Raw genomic sequence first — 19,332 nt, 5'->3', positions numbered from 1 at the left:
GTGTCACACTGTTTTGCTTTATCTTGGCCAGGTCGCAGTTGTGAATGAGAACTTGTTCTCAACTGGCCTACCTGGTTGAATAAAGGTGAAATATAAATAAATACCTTGTACCCCTGCACATTGATCTGATACTGGTGCGACCAGGGAGGCAGCAGACTAAAATAATCAATTCAACGAGACGTCGGATGAGAGCTGGAGCCAGCCATTACCAGGCTGATCCCTCAGGTCAAATTGAATCAGGGCTCAGCCCTGGCCTGCCGACATCCCCTGGCCCACTCATACTATACCTGGGTATATCCCAAATGGCACCCTATTCAGTGCACTACTTTTGACCAGAGCTGTATGGTCCCTGGTCAAAAGTAGAGCACATGTATAGGTAATAGGGTGCCATTTGAGATAACGTCCCCTGCCTATGTCCCCTAGCCCTTCTCCCCTATAGTAAGGGTACACACTTAGCAATGCCAGCCGAGACAAAAGTCAGACCTAAATAAAAAAGGCACTTTAATGGCCATCAAACCTGGTCCAAGAGGCTGGCGTCCCTGCTCAGTCTTCAGTGGACAGCTATGGTACGTCCCAAACAGTACCCTATTCCTGTTGTGGTGTACTACTTATGACCAGGGCTCATATGCACAATATAGGGAATTAAAAATGTGGAATAGAGTGCCATTTGGGACACATCCTATTACTCACACCCCAAAGTGGAATTAGCAAACCCTTCTCTTGTGAATGAATGGTGATATCATTGAATATCCAGAAGAAATGAGTCACTCCTAATAGACAGAAAGCATAGGACCAACCAGATGTTATCTGCTCAGCCCTGGCTGCTACCATTGGTAAAGCAGGATAGGCATTTTTAACAGTCTTTTATTGTGTTTTCCTAATTTACTGATGGCTTGTGACACTTGTGCGCTGGAATGTGCACCAAACGACTTACTGTGTGTGCGCGCTGTGAAGTGTAGTCCAAGTGTGCGTATCGTCAATGACCCACTTCTGTCCCATTAATACATCCACAATTGCTATTTGAATGAAGCGAACAGTCAAATGTAATTTATTTAGAATTAGTCCAAATTATCCTCTAAGAAATATTTCTATACACTGACTGTACACACAAAATTGGTTTAGAGTTTAGATTATGCTCAATGGGCCGATGGAAGGCAACATGGAAATAACAGGCTGACCTTACATTACAGCCCGTGTGGGCTTGGCAATGTCTGCGTCAGAAATGGCACCATATTCCTTATATAGGCCTATTGGGCTCTGGTCAAAAGGTAGTGCACTACATAGAGAGCCATTTGGGATGCAACCAATGTTATAATGTATTGATCATGGAACCAGATCAATACCATTGAACACATTTACACTGTGGCGAACTAGTTTTGGCCTGCGGCCCACCTGTTGCTGACACCTGGCCCATGCTTTGCTATGCCAGGCAAGAAGCAGGCAGGGTGAGAGGTGTGTTAAAGAGCCAGGTTCACCTTCCTCAGCCCTCTACTGAAGAGATGCCCCATGACCGACAGCTAGGGGCCTACTATACGACTTGGTTTAAAAAAAAAAAAATAGTATGTAGTACACCACTTTTGACCAAAGCCCAATGAAATGCACTTCTGAGCCCTCGTGTCTGATGACAGGATCCAGAAGCCTAAATTCCTTACTGTCAGTTAACTGTACACATTTATTTGGCCACACATTCACAGCTCTATATACAAAGTTAATTTACAATCCCAGCCCCCTCACCAGACTGGTGGCCCTTATGGGGTTGTTTACAGAGGGGCTTGTCCTGTTCATCTCCGGTGGCATCAGTAGGACTGCTGACAGCACACAACAAAGAGCTAATGGAATGTTCTGTGGACATCTAAATTCCTCTCATGATACCGTAGGAAGTTTGTTGTGTATTTCAAAAGACACAACATAGATAAAAATGACACACACAAAACACTCGCCTAAAAACAGCAACAATTCTATACCAAGAAACAAACAATTCTAAACAAACACTTAATGTGATCTCCATTGGGAAACAATAGCCATTTATTCCATTCCTTGATTACTTACCCCTTTGACCAAACATGGGTCCATAAATCAACAATGTCTGACCCATGGCTACTGTAGATTCAGTTTCACAGCAAAAACAGGAGAAGCCCTCCCATATAGCCTGGTTAACGTTGAGCCCAGGCAGACAGGCAGTCACAGCGCTGTACACGCTACGCAGCGATGTAGACAGAGGCACATGCTGGAGCAAGGACATGCACAAACAGCAGATTACCTCCTGTGTCATCTGCTCCTAATGACAGCTGACAAACTACAGCACAAATCCCCTCAGAGCCGCAGTCGATGATCTCCAATCCCCTCCCCCACTCTTCCCTGGCCCCGCCTCCGGAAATCCAGCAGCTAGAGAGAGCAGAGAGCACTCGAAAATTCCAATAGTTTATGATGCCCGGCCCCGAAAAGTGGTTTCCTTTTCACCAAGATAATGGCCTGCTCTTGTCACATGAGACAAAGCAGCGGCAACAATGGGCTGGCAAAAGACAAAAGAAGTGTGTGTGTTTTAAACACAGCAGGCAGCTGGCTTTTGTTTCACTAGCCAGTTAACCTGCAGAGGCCTGTCGCTTCTCTTTACTTTCACTTTGCAGATCATTACATAACATCAATATTTGGTTTACAGCAGTTCTATAGAACCAACAAACAGCTTATTGTTGTTGTCATAGAGTTGTGCATGTCAGTAATTGCCAGTAAATGTAGATTGTTGATAGATACAAATATAGTGTACACTATATTATACACCGTTGGCTAGCGTCCTGTACAGGGGTTGTACTTGTACATCAAACTGCCTCACGCCCTCAGAAACACGAGACAGGCTCCTGCCTTATGGCTCAGACAAGGCTTACGTTTCTTATAGTAAACAGGACGGTTTCAAAGCAGAAATGACACAATATGATTACCTCACCATGATTACCTCACTTCAATGTGTGAGCAGCATGACATGACATTGAGAGCAACAAGTCAGAAAGCACTGCAGTAAGAGAAAGAGTAGAAAGGGGAAACATTTCTTGGTGACTGGTCAACTGTATACATCTGCTAGAGCTTCCCCGGTGGTGTTTGTCTGATTTGTACTGTATGACAGACGCTGTATGACAGACGCTCAGCAGGCTGCAGCCTCAAACCACAGAGCACTTAAAGATGCACCTGGTCCCAGAGAGACCAAAGGGAGGTGTGGGGAGTGGGGCCGACAGCTGATCCTAACACACCATCCCATTCAGAGAGAGGTGCAGGGCCTAGCACACACTGGTTCCATTTCAGCGTTTCTTCTTTCAATGCATATTGATGTAGGCCTACATCCATCACATCTCCTGTTAAATGAATTTCAAAAATATGCAGGACAAAAGCAAGTCAAATAGTCTTCAAATGAGAACAGGTGCTGTGTGCGCACACAAAGCAGTGGCAGACACAGTCCAGCACTGAACAGGGACAGGTTAAATCTCCCCAGTCAGTCAGGACTATCATGTAATGCTGTGTGTTGAGAGCAGCAGTGCTTTCCTCCTGCTGTAACATGATCTCCACCAACCACAGGGCCCCGGAGAGAGAGAGGGGATGGGTGGGGGAGCATGGCCAGAGAACATCAGCTTTCTGTTGATAGTCAATCAGTTAAAGGAATTCAGAACAAACAATGAGTTATGCTTAGGATGTACAGTACCAGTCAAAAGTTTGGACACCTATTCATTCCGGGGTTTTTCTTAATTTTTTACTGATTTCCTACATTGTAGAATAGTGAAGACATCAAAACTATGAAATAACACATGGAATCATGTAGAAACCAAAAATAATTGTTAAACAAATCAAAATATTTATATATATTTGAGATTCTTCAAAGTAGCCACCCTTTGCCTTGATGACAGCTTTGCATTGGCTCATTCCCCCCGGAATGAGCCAATGACAAGGCAGCTCGAAGAGCAATGCTGGCTCACCCAGATCAATTCATTTGATCCAGGCATGTGATCTGAACACAACACACATCAGGATAAAATGGCACCTCACTCAGATGGAATTTCGCTCCTGGTTGATGGCTCGAAGCTACAGTAGATACCCAAGCAGATCTCTGAGATCCTGGGCCGAGTGCTTACAAGTCATTACTCAATCGACACGGAATGCTGTCATGAATTTTCATTTGTCCAACTGGCTCATGGTAGACTTTGCCCCCTGCCCGCACAGATCTAAAATCAGATGTTTCTCAACCAATCCAAGCCTTAGCCATTACATGGTATGAAGTACAGCTGATCTTAGATCTGTAGAAAGTAAATATCGTTTTCTCCATAGTGTTTTCTAGGTGTCTAGTTTCAGATCCGTACACCAACATAGTAAACCACAGAAGCACAAGCGATGGTAGTCATCCTTAAACCATTTAACACATACACACTTCCAGGCTATGATTCATGTGTTACCAAGCAACCAGATGGTAAGCATCTAGCCTTAGTAGCCTTTAGTCATTATGGTATTGCAACAAATACTTCTTGCCTTCCGATATCAGCAGTGATGACAGTTAGGATGTTAAATGGTCGATATCATGATCACATTGTAATACCTGCCGATTTTACATTGATCCTAACTTAAAACCACCATAACCACACAACTTATTTTCATAACATGGCACAATTAAGCCTTGTTCACAATGGTAGTTTGAAGTCACTCAAATCCCAATTTTTTTTTTTTTTTGCATGTCCAACTCAAATCTGTTATTTTTCCTGCAGTCTAAACAGCCAAAAAGCATATGGAACCTGATATTTCAAGCCACATTTCAAACCACATTTCAAACCACCTTGGCCATGCGACTTGTCTCTGGACGGTCAAATTTGATTTATTTTCCCTCAAGTGGTTTTTAGACTGCTATTTGGCATTTCTTGTTGCTTGCTAGCTATTCTGTTGACAGTTTGCCAAGAACACGTGGTAGCTAACTAGCTTGTTAATTGTTTATAAAACAAATGAGTGAATGTGCTAGAAAGCTAAACAGCTAACTAGCTAGTTCAGTGCTGTGGCTAGCCAAAAAGGACTAGTTTTGAAAGTTGGATCATCTTATCCATTGAGACTTAATTTTTTTTTTTTTTTTAATAAGTTCTTACACTATGATTTTGAACATTCAAAGCAACTGGGAAACATCCATGACAGGCATTGTTGTCACTTTAGCTTGCTACATAACTTCTGAGTGATCAGAAGCACGAGAACCACTACCAAAATCAGCCTACACCACTGCACACACACCCATCGTTACTATGATAACTATTGTAGCCATGTCAGCAAATAACTGCTGTCTGAACACACACAAATCCAGTTTGCTCACTTGGTGTTTGGACAGTCAATATTCCAAAACAGAATTGAAAAAACAAAGCTGATTTGAGCATTAAGGCCTGCAGTGTGAACAAGGCTTTAAAGTTTATTGGTAGGCTTTTCACATCCATACTACCTAATATTATTCCAGGCTAATTCATGCAACCACTGCCTCCAGGTTTCTCTACACATGCAAGCAAATACTGCAGAACAGTACTTGTGCTAACCACTGGTGGAGTTAATATGTGAGCACCTACATGAAAATGCTGCTGACCCTTCTCACAGCAATGTGGGATTCCCGAAGAAAGAAATAACATTCTAAACAAAACAGAGGTTGGATCCAACCATGCAGGCTTGGCTGCTAGTCATGTTAGTCCACAGTGTTTCACGTAGGGTGTAGCACAGGGGAGACTTTACCACCAGGGCCCTGTCACATAGCTGCAGAATTATGGCCACAGCTCAAACCAAATTAGCACTTGTTATGCAACCCTGGACTTGGCTCCCTGGCCACTGGTTCATTCTGCTGCATTCCCTCTTGTTTGCTGGGTGGCCTAGAAACAGTTTACCATGGTGGGTTGTGACTGTATGTGTACACTATCGCTGCGTTTACACAGGCAGCCCAATTCTGATATTTTTTTGACTCATTGTGTCTTTTGACCAATCAAATCAGCCCTTTTGCCAACAATTTGGCAAAATATCGGAATGGGGCTGCCGGTGTAAATGCAGCCTAAGTACACTTATTCGACTGTGTGTGTGTGCGGACTGTCCACGGAGGGGTTCACACACGCACACAGATACACCATTTGAACCAGTCTCCTCCTCAGTCCAGTATGTTACATCCACCATTTCATGACAGCAATTGCCATTTTTCTGCATTGCTGAATGCTAGAAAGGAATGGACCGCTTACTGTAAGGTGACAGTCCATGCATGAACCGTCATTGAGGTATTCGAGGAGATGACTGCCAGGGGGGTGGCAGCTCCATATGCACACACTCTCTCCTGGGATGTGCCCTTGTAAGCAGCACTGGCCTGCATGCTTTTGGAAGAAAACTGTCATGTGACTAATTCTCCAGTACCAAGCTAGGTCCAGTCATTTAGAATTGTAGTCACCCTACAGAGCCATTCTGTCCCACAGTATGGTGGACAACATATAAACAAACAATGATGTTGTATCATAACCTGGTCTGCATTGTACACAAAAATAAAAAATGGTAATGAAATGAATCCATATGAATAGATCAACTGAACAACTGACAGGAAGTGGGCACGCTAAAGTAAAAGAGAAAATGTATGTCCAAAAGAGAGAATTCCAATAGTAACATGAATGCAGAATGGAATGAACATTCAAGGGCTCTGGATAAATTAATAATCATACTGTAGTAGTACACAGCCTCTCATAACTAGGTCACATAAGAACGGATATACAATTACTGAGAGAAGCAGAAGATTACCCTGGAATTTCAATGGCCAGTGGAGAAAAGCACAAGGTGAGATGTAGGTTAGAGCACTCAATTTACTGATGCAGCGCTTCAAATATCAGAGTTCTGATTACTTTGAAATGAGTAAATAAACTCAGTGCAAAGGGAATAACTGAGGTTGCTGTGATTTCAGCAGATGGGATTTAAGTTCAGGCAGGGCTGTGACATCATGGAATTTTCAATAATGGTCATTGGTCAGCCAAATGATCGCAGTCACTGTTATAATCGTTTGAATAGTATTTTGTTTTCATAAAAAAAATGTAAAAGGCACACATTTTCTCCTCTCCTGACTGACTGCATGTTCTGCTGCTGAAGTAAAGGGGGCATAGCCTAGGCAACCAGACTCCTTTCCTAAAACACCTAGCTTGTTTCAGCAAGGATCAACACAGTTTCATCACAGCTGTAAAGAGTTCATGTTACCACAGAAAATAGAGTAAACTGCAAGAATGCCTGGCCTGTCTTCAGTCAGCTGTTCATTCCACAAAAAAAAAAAAAAAAATTATAAAAACGGTTATGACGGTAATTTTATTTTAGTCGTTTACACGAGAACTTTGCAAGCCCTAAATTCCTGTTTAGCCTGCAGAAACCTGCTAGAGAAAAACTGCCCAGTCAAGTCCCAAGCACCCTCCCACTCCTCTGCCATTGGTCCAGGCATTATTCTGTCACTCACATAGCTGGCAGATTTCAAGCCACTAAGGACCACCCTTTGGGAAATCTGTCAAATTCATGTTTTGCAGATATGAAACAAACAGACAATCATAATATTAGTGAAAAACGTAAAATTCCCAGTTTATGCTAGAAAACCAACTTTATGTTTTAAAAATAGATTCTATTTGACTCAAAATACCATGATGGAGAGTAAGGCATTGTTGTCAGAATAGAATCAATGCATGATTAAGATAGGTATTGGTGAATGAACTTTCTTGGTAGTCCAACAAATATCAGGTTGTAAGTCACAGCTGGTCTGGTACAATGTTTGCTGCCTCCTGCCATTCAGGATGCACTGTTTCAGTTTCAATTACTCAATATTGTCAATACAATCAAACTAGCAAGGGCAATGATCACAAGTCCTTCATAACGTGGGTAATAGGGTAGCTTGTCTATTTATGTAGTTATTTATTTAGCGAACTAAAAACATGGCGCCTAACGTTAACTAGCTAACTAACTAGCTGTTTGGAGGATGTCATATAATTTCCCCTCCATATTGTTTTTTCAGTGTCTACAGCTAGAGATGCAGGTGTCATTTGGTTAGCTAGCAAGAAATGTGAATCCCTTTGCTAGCTAGCTATGCTGAACTTGAACAATCATTTCTTAGTTGTCAATCAAATATATTTGGTATCGATCAAAATGGGCGGGCAGGCAGGCAAGTTCCCATTCAGTTGTCAAAACGTGGGTTGGGACAAGCATGCACTGGCAGGCAAGCTGCAGAAGGACGAGCAGCCTACTATTCCCCATCGTTTATCAGTTCAATTTTGACTGCCAACTACAAGCTGAAAGTTTGAGAGGGTTTATCTACTGTTCCCTCATTAGATTTTACCTCATTTCATTCTGGTATTTTGTGGCTTTTGGCAAATGCTTTTCTAATGATCTAAAATGTCGCTGTTGCTACTGCCTGTAAACACAGTCCAAAGTTCAAAGTGAATGATGGCAGGCCCATGTGGAAAATTGCTTATTTGCATATAGGCTTACTGTAGCTCCGATTGGCTATGGCAAACCGGTCTGTGTAGAGTCCAGTCCTTGACAAGACTGCCACGTTTTTATTAGGCGTTATTTACTGAATTGTCTATTAAATTGTCCAAATGCACGGCCGCTTTCCCACTCTATATTGCTTGAGAATTTTTCACAAAAGTCATTCCCCAAAAAAGGCATCATATTCTTCCTGGGGGGTGAATATGAACAGATTTGAATAAGATTTCATGCCAAGAGCGTTGGGCCAGTAACCGAAAGGTTTCTGGTTTGAATCCATGAGCCAACTGGGTGAAAAATCTGCCAGTGTACCCTTGAGCTAGGCACTTAACCCTAATTGCTCCAATATGTTTCTCTGGATAACTGTATTTTAAATGCCTAAAATGTAAAATGCTAAAACACTGTCAGTTCCACTTTAAATGTTAATTATAGTCATCGAGCAATGCAATGAAACGGCATCCCTTCAAAAATCACTCACTGTATGTTTGAAGCACATGCCAAGTCTTCTGCATAGCTTACTAAATAATGGCAAAAGAACAGGCTAAAATGCTCTAAAACGATAAGCAAAATAAGATCGAAAATACTACATGTTCCACTACTAAACAAATATAAAGTTGCCCATCTCTGTCAACAAAGTTCAGTTTTTCATGTAAGATTGGTGCATTTAATAATGAAAAGATGGACAATGACAGAACAAGGAAAGTGGCTGTGTGATGCAATACCTTTCAAAGTTCACTGGTGTGTAATACAGCAGCAGAGAATAAAGTCGTTAAAGGGCCACTAGTCCAATATGAAGAGATTCTCTACCAATAGATCAAGCCTTTTGTCCAATCTTTATATTTCTACTCTAATAGCAGTTTGATTTATTAGGTAATCTCTCACTATGGATAACACCATGCACCTGCCATATGGTCAACCTTCTGCAGGCCAATTTATTGGTGGCCCACTGGCCCTGCTCAATGTGAACTGTATTCGATTGTGGAGCCATTCCATTCTCCTAAGATTCTTTACTAGCAATTTAAAGCTGATGATTCATCATGACTCATTATCACACAGTAACACAGAGAGTCTCACTACAAGGCAAGCAATAAAATACTATGATTGAGATTTGTTTTAACCGTTTAGGTGATAGTCACTGATAAACCAACACTTAGGTTGTAGGAACGAATTGCGAAATATATTTGTGTTTTGGAACTTTTTATTTTTATTTTTTTAACAGTTATAGATAACTCCTGTGGGAAGACTTGCGTCACGTTAGCCATATGACGTCACTTAAAGGTTGATGAACAGTTGAAGTCAAAATGATATCATTCCCTTGAATGTGTCAGTGTGATTGATATATAATGTTGCACTTCTCAGATCGCAAACGTTTCTAACAGTGTTAAATAGTTGATAGGACGGATTACCAATCGAAAATGTGGTGCCGTGCTTGCTGAGGATTTCCTACTTGAAATCATACGCCAGTGACGTTTGGTTTCTTCAACCACATCTGTTCTTTTGGTTTCAATAAGCTATTTTGCATTATGCAAAAAACCTCGAACTACGTGCAATGTTTACCACTATATCCGCTATCGACGTCGTTGTTCAATCTTCAAATGAATTTGCAAATTGAAATCTCCTTCAACTTCTCTCTGAAACTCAAACACAGTAGTAGCCTATAGACTCACAAGCCAAAACAAATGTGATTTACATTGCTTAGTAGCCTAAACAAAGTTAAACTTCAGCAACGCTTCAAAACAAAACTAGTGTGGAAGTAATCTTCGAACCATCTAAAGAAATATCTCGCTTCAGATAACAAGCAACAACGCAGCTTCCCAATGGTAAACCTAAACTGGCATTATGGATTATAGCATAGACATTAACTATCTGCACAAAAACATACTTCACTACAAAATGCATATATTGTAAGTTACTCTCCATAACTTACCGTAACTTGAAGTCCCATAAATGTGAACTGCTATGTCAGGACCTTCGCATTCGTGAATCGGCAATGTAACAGCACTGCCGCCATGTTCCTCTGCGATGACTGGGTGCTTGTTTATCATGCCCGTAGTCCTCCCCCACACGCGCAGCGCACCAGCCCTCATTACCACAATAGACTTGGCTGCTCACAGAACAGAAGGCCAGAATAATGACACTGCAGCCAGCCATAACAGCTTAAAGGCAGACATACTCATGGTATCAATGCGGCCGATTAAAGTTTGTTAACAATGTATTTTTTTAAAAACTCGAATAGGTTGACCCTGCTGTGCTTACTCAGAAGTGTTTTAGTCATATCGTCCTTTAAGGTTGAATTTAAATAATGAAACATTACATTTTGGAGTCTTTCAAATGTAGGCTACCAACAAACACCCCGTTATTTTAGGCCCAAATTAATAAGTAAAAAGGTGTGCTTACTCTTCAGGTTTGTATGTGATGTTAGGCTTTGTATTTGCCATGCAGCCCAAGCTACCACACATTAATATAAGTAGGAGTCATGCCTCCACACAAACACAGTAAAATAGTGCCTCTCTTCACATTATGAATTTTGTCTCTATGGCATGTTAAAAATGTCTCAGGCAGAGATGTTCGAACTGCTCATAAATCATCTCTGTCCATACCATAGAGCTAGATAGAGGACTCTAGTGCCCAAAAGCCAGTTAACATGGGCAGTGCCATTGAGGACTTTCATAATTTTAAACTAGTCAACTGGGTGGGACTTCCCATGAGTTAAGGAACGATCACAATTCCATCCACATCATCAGGAGGGATCAGCCAATTAATTATATTCCCGAGCAAACATTCCATAAATGCAGGTGGCAGTAAATCGACAACCTTGGTTTTATACCTGTTCAAACAACACAATCCAGGTGGTATTATGTACCCTTTCAGTTTGTTTACAAACTCATAGAAGTAGTAGAAGACAAAAATGTACTACTTCAAAATGGAGATGGATTTAATGGTGCTGCCCATGCTCTCAAAGACACTATAAGGGGACAGATACAATGTTGCATCCTCAAATATCCATAGAACCAATTAGGCTACTTACTTTCCCCCGTTTCTGCCTTTATAGTGGCCACAGCCACTTACTAATTGGCCAAACCTGCTGTTGATAAAATAAATTGTTGTTAAATAATGTGCTTCAATTAAATGGAGATTGTTTGGGCAAGGTAAAGGGTTTGCACATTTTGAAAGAGGGACTCATGTAGATGTTTCTCTGCCTTATGTTATACTCGTTTCAAACTTTTTAGCAGTATTTTACACATTTTAATTCTCTATTCTGTAAATATAATATTTATCTAGTTTGAGGAATTTGGGGGATCTAGTTCCATACATTTCATAGGGTGGAATAAAGGGCAGCCAATCATTGCTTTGGTTGCCTATTACAGTTTCAAAATCACAATTCAGTAGTACATTCAAAAGCCACCCATGGAAGGCAATTGGTAATATCCTAATGTTGTTGCTTGTTGAGTGGTTCCCTGCTTATGGGCTAAATGCAAAATCTATACCATTATAGGCTGACATTCTACCAAGGTCAGTTCCGGTCTATTTAACGGGGAGGGTCTCCCATAGGCACCAATGCAATAGCAGCTAGTTCTGGTCTACTTAGTTAATTGACTTTGAACCAGAAAAAAACATTGAGTGGGTTGTCTCTTGCTTCCACTTCCGTTTCTGATTCTACTCCTCTTTCTCATTTTCCAGTTCGTTTATTCTTTCTTTGATATACACTGCCACCTAGTGAGTATTTCTCAGTGTGACGTTAGCACATGCATTTGCGTTGATCATTGGCCCCCATACAAGGTTTAAATTGCACAATCAGCAAAGGCAATGAATGATGAAATTAGAACGTTCATTAGCGTTTTGTTCTATATTGAAAAACTATAATTTATTAGGCATCTGTACATTTTACATTATGGATTCATATAGTTTGATCTTGGTGTTTCAATTGGAAAATCAGTGTGATCTTGGTTGAAATTAACTCTTTGCACAGGGTTTCAATTTATATTATCTTGAGTTCAGCTGTCCCTTGGCACATACCGAAGTTTAAATGATGTCCTCAAATGTCCAAAGTCGGCATGTTAAAAATGGATGAAAGGTGGCCACCAGTACATTGGTAGCGCCCTAAATTGATGTGCCGGGCCAGCTATACTCTTCTTTCACATTTCAACTTTCTCCTTTGGCTGTATTCAGACAGTACAGACACAATCATTTAATTGATATGAAGAATAACTTCATATTCTTGCAAAATACTCTTCACATCACACCAAACCAAGCTCATTTGTGCGTTGCACAGGGAAATCCAAGATCTCAAGTGTCCTTTGTCAAATGAAAGTGTGGATCACAAACTACTCTTCCATTTACTTGTGTGAGAAGATTCATCACTGGCTGAATGAAAATTGGAGACAAAATTATAAACATCTAGAACATAGTATTACGGTACATTAATCAAATAGTGTAACATAAGATGACAATTTAATTGACGGAAATGAAGACAAACCAACAGTTATCTTCCCATCCTTCTCAAATTTCTTAAGGTGATGCACAAGGTACACCTTTGTTGCTTTATGCAGACGTTCAAGTGTCTCCTTTTGCAGAGAAGTAAATGTTACAAAGTGAGATACAAAGTAGAGTATAGCACAAGATTCCACAGATTTGTAAATGTTCCTTTCAATAGGCAAAGCAGTGTTCGTATGTTTTGAATGACTTAACCTTCTTGGTTCAGCATCTACACATACTGTATATCAATCTTACGGTTACCAACAGAGGATCATAACTTTAAGTTACAATTCCCACACCTTGTAGACGACTTTGACCAGTTCCATAGAAGTCAATGTGTTCCCTTACGGCTGCCTGGAGGACAGTGAGGAACTGTTGCTCTCTGAGGTTTCTATGGCTGATGTAATGCTGGATCTTAGAAGCTGCATCTTGGACCACAGGGCTATGCCCTGCAGATATTAGATAAGGAAGAAATGAATGACTCTTGTAGAATAAGTTTTTGTGTTGATTTCTATACATAAAGTGCCTTCAGAAAGCATTCATACCCCTTGACTTATTCCACATTTTGTTGTGTTACAGCCTGATTCAAAATGGATTAAATATTTTTTTTTCTCACCCGTTTACACACAATACCCCATAATCAGAAAGCGAAAACATGTTTTTAGACAATAATGTATTGAAATGGAAACACTGAAATGTATCATTTGGGATTCTCTGCCTCTACCCCTATTACAGGGGCTGAGTCACTGGCTTACTGGTGTTCTTCCATGCCGTCCCTGGGAGGGGGTTGAGTCACTGACGTGGTCTTCCTGTCTGGGTTGGCGCCCCCCCTTGGGTTGTGCCGTGACGGAGATCTTTGTGGGCTATACTCGACCTTGTCTCGGGATGGTATGTTGGTGGTTGGAGATATCCCTCCAGTGGTGTGGGGGCTGTGCTTTGGCAAAGTGGGTGGGGTTATATCCTACCTGTTTGGCCCTGTCCGGGGGTTTCTTCGGATGGGGCCACAGTGTCTCCTGACCCCTCCTGTCTCAGCCTCTAGTATTTATGCTGCAGTAGTTTATGTGTCGGGGGGCTAGGGTCAGTCTGTTATATCTGGAGTATTTCTCCTGTCTTATCCGGTGTCCTGTGTGAATTTAAGTATGCTCTCTCTAATTCTCTCTTTCCTCGCTTTCTTTCTTTCTTTCTCTCTCTCGGAGGACCTGAGCCCTAGGACCATGCCTCAGGACTACCTGGCATGATGACTCCTTGCTGTCCCCAGTCCACCTGGCCGTGCTGTTGCTCCACCCCTCATAGCCTGGTTCCTCTCTAGGTTTTTTCCTAGGTTTTGGCCTTTCTAAGGAGTTTTTCCTAGCCACCGTGCTTCTACACCTGCATTGCTTGCTATTTGGGGTTTTAGGCTGGGTTTCTGTACAGCACTTTGAGATATCAGCTGATGTAAGAAGGGCTATATAAATACATTTGATTTGAATTTGATTTATTCACACCCCTGAGTCAATACATGTTAGAATCACCTTTGGCAGTTATTGCAGCTGTGAGTCTATCTGGATAAGTCTCTGAGCTTTGCACAACTGGATTGTTAAATATTTGTACATTATTTTTCAAATTCTTCAAGCTCTGTCAAGTTGGTTGTTGATCATTGCTAGACAGCCATTTTCAAGTCTATTGACTTTCAAGCTAATTTACACTGAACAAAAATATAAATGCAACATGTAAATTGTTGGTCCCTTGTTTCATGAGCTGAAATAAAAGATCCCAGAAATGTTCCATATGCACAAAAAGCGTATTTCTCTCAAATTTTGTGCACAATTTTGTTTGCATCCCTGTTAGTGAGCATTTATCCTTGGCCAAGATAAACCATCCACTTGTCCGATGTGGAATATCAAAAAGCTGATTAAACAGCAATATCTTTTTACAGGTGCACCTTATGCTGGGGACAATAAAAGGCCACTCTAAAATGTGCAGCTTTGTCACACAACACAATGCCATAGATGTCTCAAGTTTTGAGGTAGTGTGCAATTGGCTTGCTGACTGCAGGAATGTCATCAGAGCTGTTACCAGAGAATTTAAAGTTCATTTCTCTACCTAACCCGCCTCCAACGTCGTTTTAGAGAATTTGGCAGTACGTCCAGCCGGCCTCACAACCACAGACAACGTGTAACCACGCCAGCCCAGGACCTCCACATCTGGCTTCTTCACCTACGGGATGGTCTGAGACCAGACACCCGGATAGTTGATGGGCTTGCACAACTGAAGAATTTCTGCACAAACTGTCAGAAACTGTCTCAGGGAAGCTCATCTGTGTGCTCGTCGTCCTCACCAGGGTCTTGACCTGACCGCAGTTTGGTGTCATAACCAACTTCAGTGGGAAAATGCTTAACTTTGATGGCCACTAGCACACTGGAGAAGTGTGCCCTTCACGGATGAATCCCAGTTTCAACAGTACCGGGCAGATGGCAGACAGCGTGTATGGCCTCAATTGGGCGAGCGGTTTGTTGATGTCAACATTGTGCCCCATGGTGGCGGTGGGATTATGTATGGGTAGGCATAAGCTAGGGACAACAAACACAATTGCATTTTATTGATGCCATTCATCCGCCACCATCACCTCATGTTTCAGCATAATGCACAGCCCCATGTCGCAAGGATCTTTACTCAATTCCTGGAAGCTGAAAGAGGCCCAGTTCTTCAATGGCCTGCATACTCACCAGATATGTCACCCATTGAGCAAGTTTGGGATGCTCTGGATCAACGTGTACGACAGCATGTTCCAGTTCCCGCCAAAGTCCAGCAACTTTGCACAGCCATTGAAGAGGAGTGGGACAACATTCCACAGGCCACAATCAACAGCCTGATCAACTCTATGCAAAGAAGATGTGTCACGCTGCATGAGGCAAATGGTGGTCACACCAGATACTGACTGGTTTTCTGATCCCCACCGCTACCTTTTTTAAACGGTATCTGTGACCAATGGATGCATATCTGTATTCCCAGTCATGTGAAATCCATAGATTAGGGCCTAATTTATTAATTTCAATTGACTGATTTCCTTATATGAACTGTTACTCAGTAAAATCTTTGAAATTGTTACATGTTCCATTTATATTTTTGTTCAGTGCAAGTCAAAACTGTAACTAGGCCACTCAGGAACATTCAATGTCATCTTGGTAGGCAACTCCAGTGTGTATTTGGCCTTGTGTTTTAGGTTATTGTCCTGCTGAAAGGGGGATTTGTCTTCCAGTGTCTGTTGGAAAGCAGACTGGTTTTCCTCTTTTGTCTGTGCTTAGTTTTATTCAGTTTCTTTTTATCCTAAAAAAAACTCCCTAGTCCTTGCCGATGACAAGCACACCCATAACATGATGCAGCCACCCCCATGCTTGATAACATGAAGAGTGGTACTCAGTGATGTGTTGGATTTGCCCCAAACATAACACTTTGTATTCAGGACATAAAGTTAACTTTGACAATTTCTTTGCAGTTTTACTTTTTTGCCTTATTGCAAACAGGATGCATGTTTTTGAATATTTTTATTCTGTACAAGCTTCCTTCTTTTCACTCTGTCATTTGGGTTAGTATTGTGGAGTAATTACAATGTTGTTGATCCATCCTCAGTTTTCTCCTATCACAGCCATTAACTGTTTTAAAGTCACCATTGACCTGCATCATTGTGAAATCCCTGAGCGTTTTCCTTCCGTTCCGGCAACTGAGTTAGGAAGGACGCCTGTATCTTTTGTCGTGACTGGGTGTGTTGATACACCACCCAAAGTATAATTAATAACTTCACCATGCTCAATAGATCCCCTTCTTTGCGAGGCATTGGAAAACCTCCCTGATCTTTGTGGTTGAATATGTTTGTAATTCACTGCTCGACTAAGGGACCTTACAGATAATTGTATGTGTGGGGTACAGAGATGAGGTAGTTATTCAAAGATCATGTTAAACACTATTATTGCACACAGTGAGTCCATGCAACTTATGTGACTTGTTAGGCAAATTTTTATTTCTTGCCATAACAAAGGGGTTGAATACTTATTGACTCAAGACACTTCAGCTTTCATTTGTAATACATTTGTAAAAATGTCTACAAACATAATTCCACCTTGACATTATGGGGTATTGTGTATAGGCCAGTGACACACATCTCAATGTAATGCATTTTAAATTCAGGATGTAACAACAAAATGTAGAAAAAGTCAAGGGGTGTGAATAATTTCTGAAGGCACTGTAGCTAATGTGAACTAGCCATTTGAAGGTGTGATTGACAGTAGAATTTGTGTAATGTAATGTGTCTTTTCTAATGGATGATATCCATGCCTTTTTTGAACACTTTTCATTCAGTTATACCATTCAGTGTTTCAGAGTTGGGTATATTAGGTCAGCCTGTGAGTCCAACAGGATTTGCAGAGATTTCACATAGTCATAGAGATCTTCAAACACGGCAGTTCCCTCCCCCAGAATACAGTCTCCTGAGAAGTTGGCCTTCTCCTACTCCAACACGAGGACCTCTGTGTGTCCTGGGGAGAACAGGACCATGCACAGACCAATAGACATCCATGCTCAGACTGTGGATGAGACACTGCACATACATACAGCAACAGAGATAGACAGACATACATGACACTGGCTTTGGCCAATATATTACTTAGTAACACTAGACAATCAACTCACTTCAGTGTGGCCCCCTCTATCTCCATGCTTCAGGTAAGTGTACGTCTTACTTTCCACTATTCTTTCGTCAGTTGGAGGACAGCGAGGAAGTTTAATGACTTTGAACTCCGAACCTGCATGCGAAAATAAAAGCACATTGGCCTCTAGCTCTGGTCCAGGGCACTCCGCTTGCTGACACAGAGGCTCAGTCTCAGCAAGCCATAGGTTATGTCCTGAACCTGACCTAGTCTCTGTAGAGCTTCAGTGCCGTCAAACTGGAGCTGACCAAATGACAGAGAAGCCTATCCTCTGGTGTCACTCTCACCTCCAGTGATGTCCCTGCTGATGTCTATCCACCTGTATGGTGGTGCTGCCAATGGGTGACAATGATCTCCTGGATGGTAGTGTTGAACTGACTCAAGGCTTGTTTGAGACTGCTGATGTACTCAGAGACACGGGAGAGCCTGCTGTCCATCAAAACTCGTCTGAAAACAAGTACACTTTTGGTCAATTTCAATATCCATACAAACAATAGCTGGCTACAATCTTACCGCATTTGACCTAGCCCATTCATAGACGCTAACTACGTCTATTGAAGATAGTAACTTCTGGTCGGGGTCGTTTTGTTAAGAGCCCTGACGCTCGTTATGGACTTTAAAACGCATCGCTTGCAGTACAGTTTTGGAAACATAAGAAACTGAAATCTAGCGAGAAATACTTTTCTAAAAACAAAAGGTTAAATTACTACACACCTTTAAAGGGTTAGAATTCCCACACTGCCATGTTTCCATGTTACAGGGCATGTTTAGTGAAAAAAGAGGAAGACAGGCTTACCTGTGCCAATTAGGTATCTGAGTCAGAGTGTAAATGTAATTAACTTTAGAACGTGTTGTCACTGAAAAATACAGTCGCATTCAAATGTGTAAAAAACGGTTAAAACAGCGTACAGTAAGTGCATATTTTGCATTTGTGAAATTATTTAGAGGTGATATAAAAGTAGAGCGCTTTAGCTATGTTTGTAGAATTGTTCAGCAATTGAGAATCTATTCATTTAGATGTAGCCGATTAAACTCCAACTCCGCGATTTAAGATGGAGTTGAGCGGTGACTAGTGTGGGAGCACTGAACCTCACAATAAAGGAAGTTATCAAAAACGACTGATTGTGCGCTAAAATAATTGTGCGCTAAAATAAGTATTTTTTGATAACTTCATTTTATGTGACTTCGGAGCTCCAGTGCGCCCACACAAGTCGCACACGGTGGAGTTGAGTTTAGTCGGCTAGTTTAGATGGAATATTTGTCAGTTTGGGTTGCCAGGGCCAATTCGCCTCTTAACAGAACATGTCAGGTCCTTGGACTATAAGGTGTAACGGTAGGCTCATTTAGTCCATTATTGGGCTACATTAGACCAACCAGAAAGAACGGAACCCTCTTTGCTACAATATCACCTTGAAAGCTGAGCCGATGCTATCTAAGAGGGGCAATCGTGGCTAGCAAATGTAGTATATTTTACAAAATGAAAATCACATTTTCTCGTTTCCACTAAATATGTATTGGTTTCTTGTAGTGTCATTGGACCAGGGTTGCATGCCAGAATTCACACAACTGGAAAACTACTGATCGATACGAGGGAGTGTGGCAGTCATGGTGCGATTTACGGCAAACAACCAGGTTAGAATATAAATCTCAATGTAAATCCAAAGGCCTGTGTGCAACAGGAAAAGGCGAGGCCAAA

The 19,332-nt window shown here is 41.5% G+C and overlaps 1 protein-coding gene and 1 pseudogene across 2 annotated transcripts in view; both read right to left on the bottom strand.

The window, feature by feature from the left end:
- Positions 1-10,633, bottom strand: part of LOC106599465 (nuclear receptor coactivator 2) — a 65,048-nt gene extending 54,415 nt beyond the window's left edge. The window contains exon 1 of one of the 2 annotated variants that reach the window (XM_014190715.2): positions 10,406-10,633. The gene's annotated coding sequence lies outside the window, so the exon portion shown is untranslated. Of the gene's footprint in view, positions 1-2,049; positions 2,333-10,405 lie in introns of those variants that run through there. The other variant, XM_014190712.2, reaches the window with a different exon arrangement.
- LOC123741834 (endoribonuclease LACTB2-like) overlaps positions 2,314-19,332 on the bottom strand; it is a 34,281-nt pseudogene continuing 17,262 nt past the window's right edge.

The sequence above is a fragment of the Salmo salar genome, chromosome ssa03, assembly GCF_905237065.1.
Source record: "Salmo salar chromosome ssa03, Ssal_v3.1, whole genome shotgun sequence".
In the NCBI taxonomy this organism is placed as follows: domain Eukaryota; kingdom Metazoa; phylum Chordata; class Actinopteri; order Salmoniformes; family Salmonidae; genus Salmo; species Salmo salar.
This window is presented reverse-complemented; position numbering and strand designations above follow the sequence as displayed.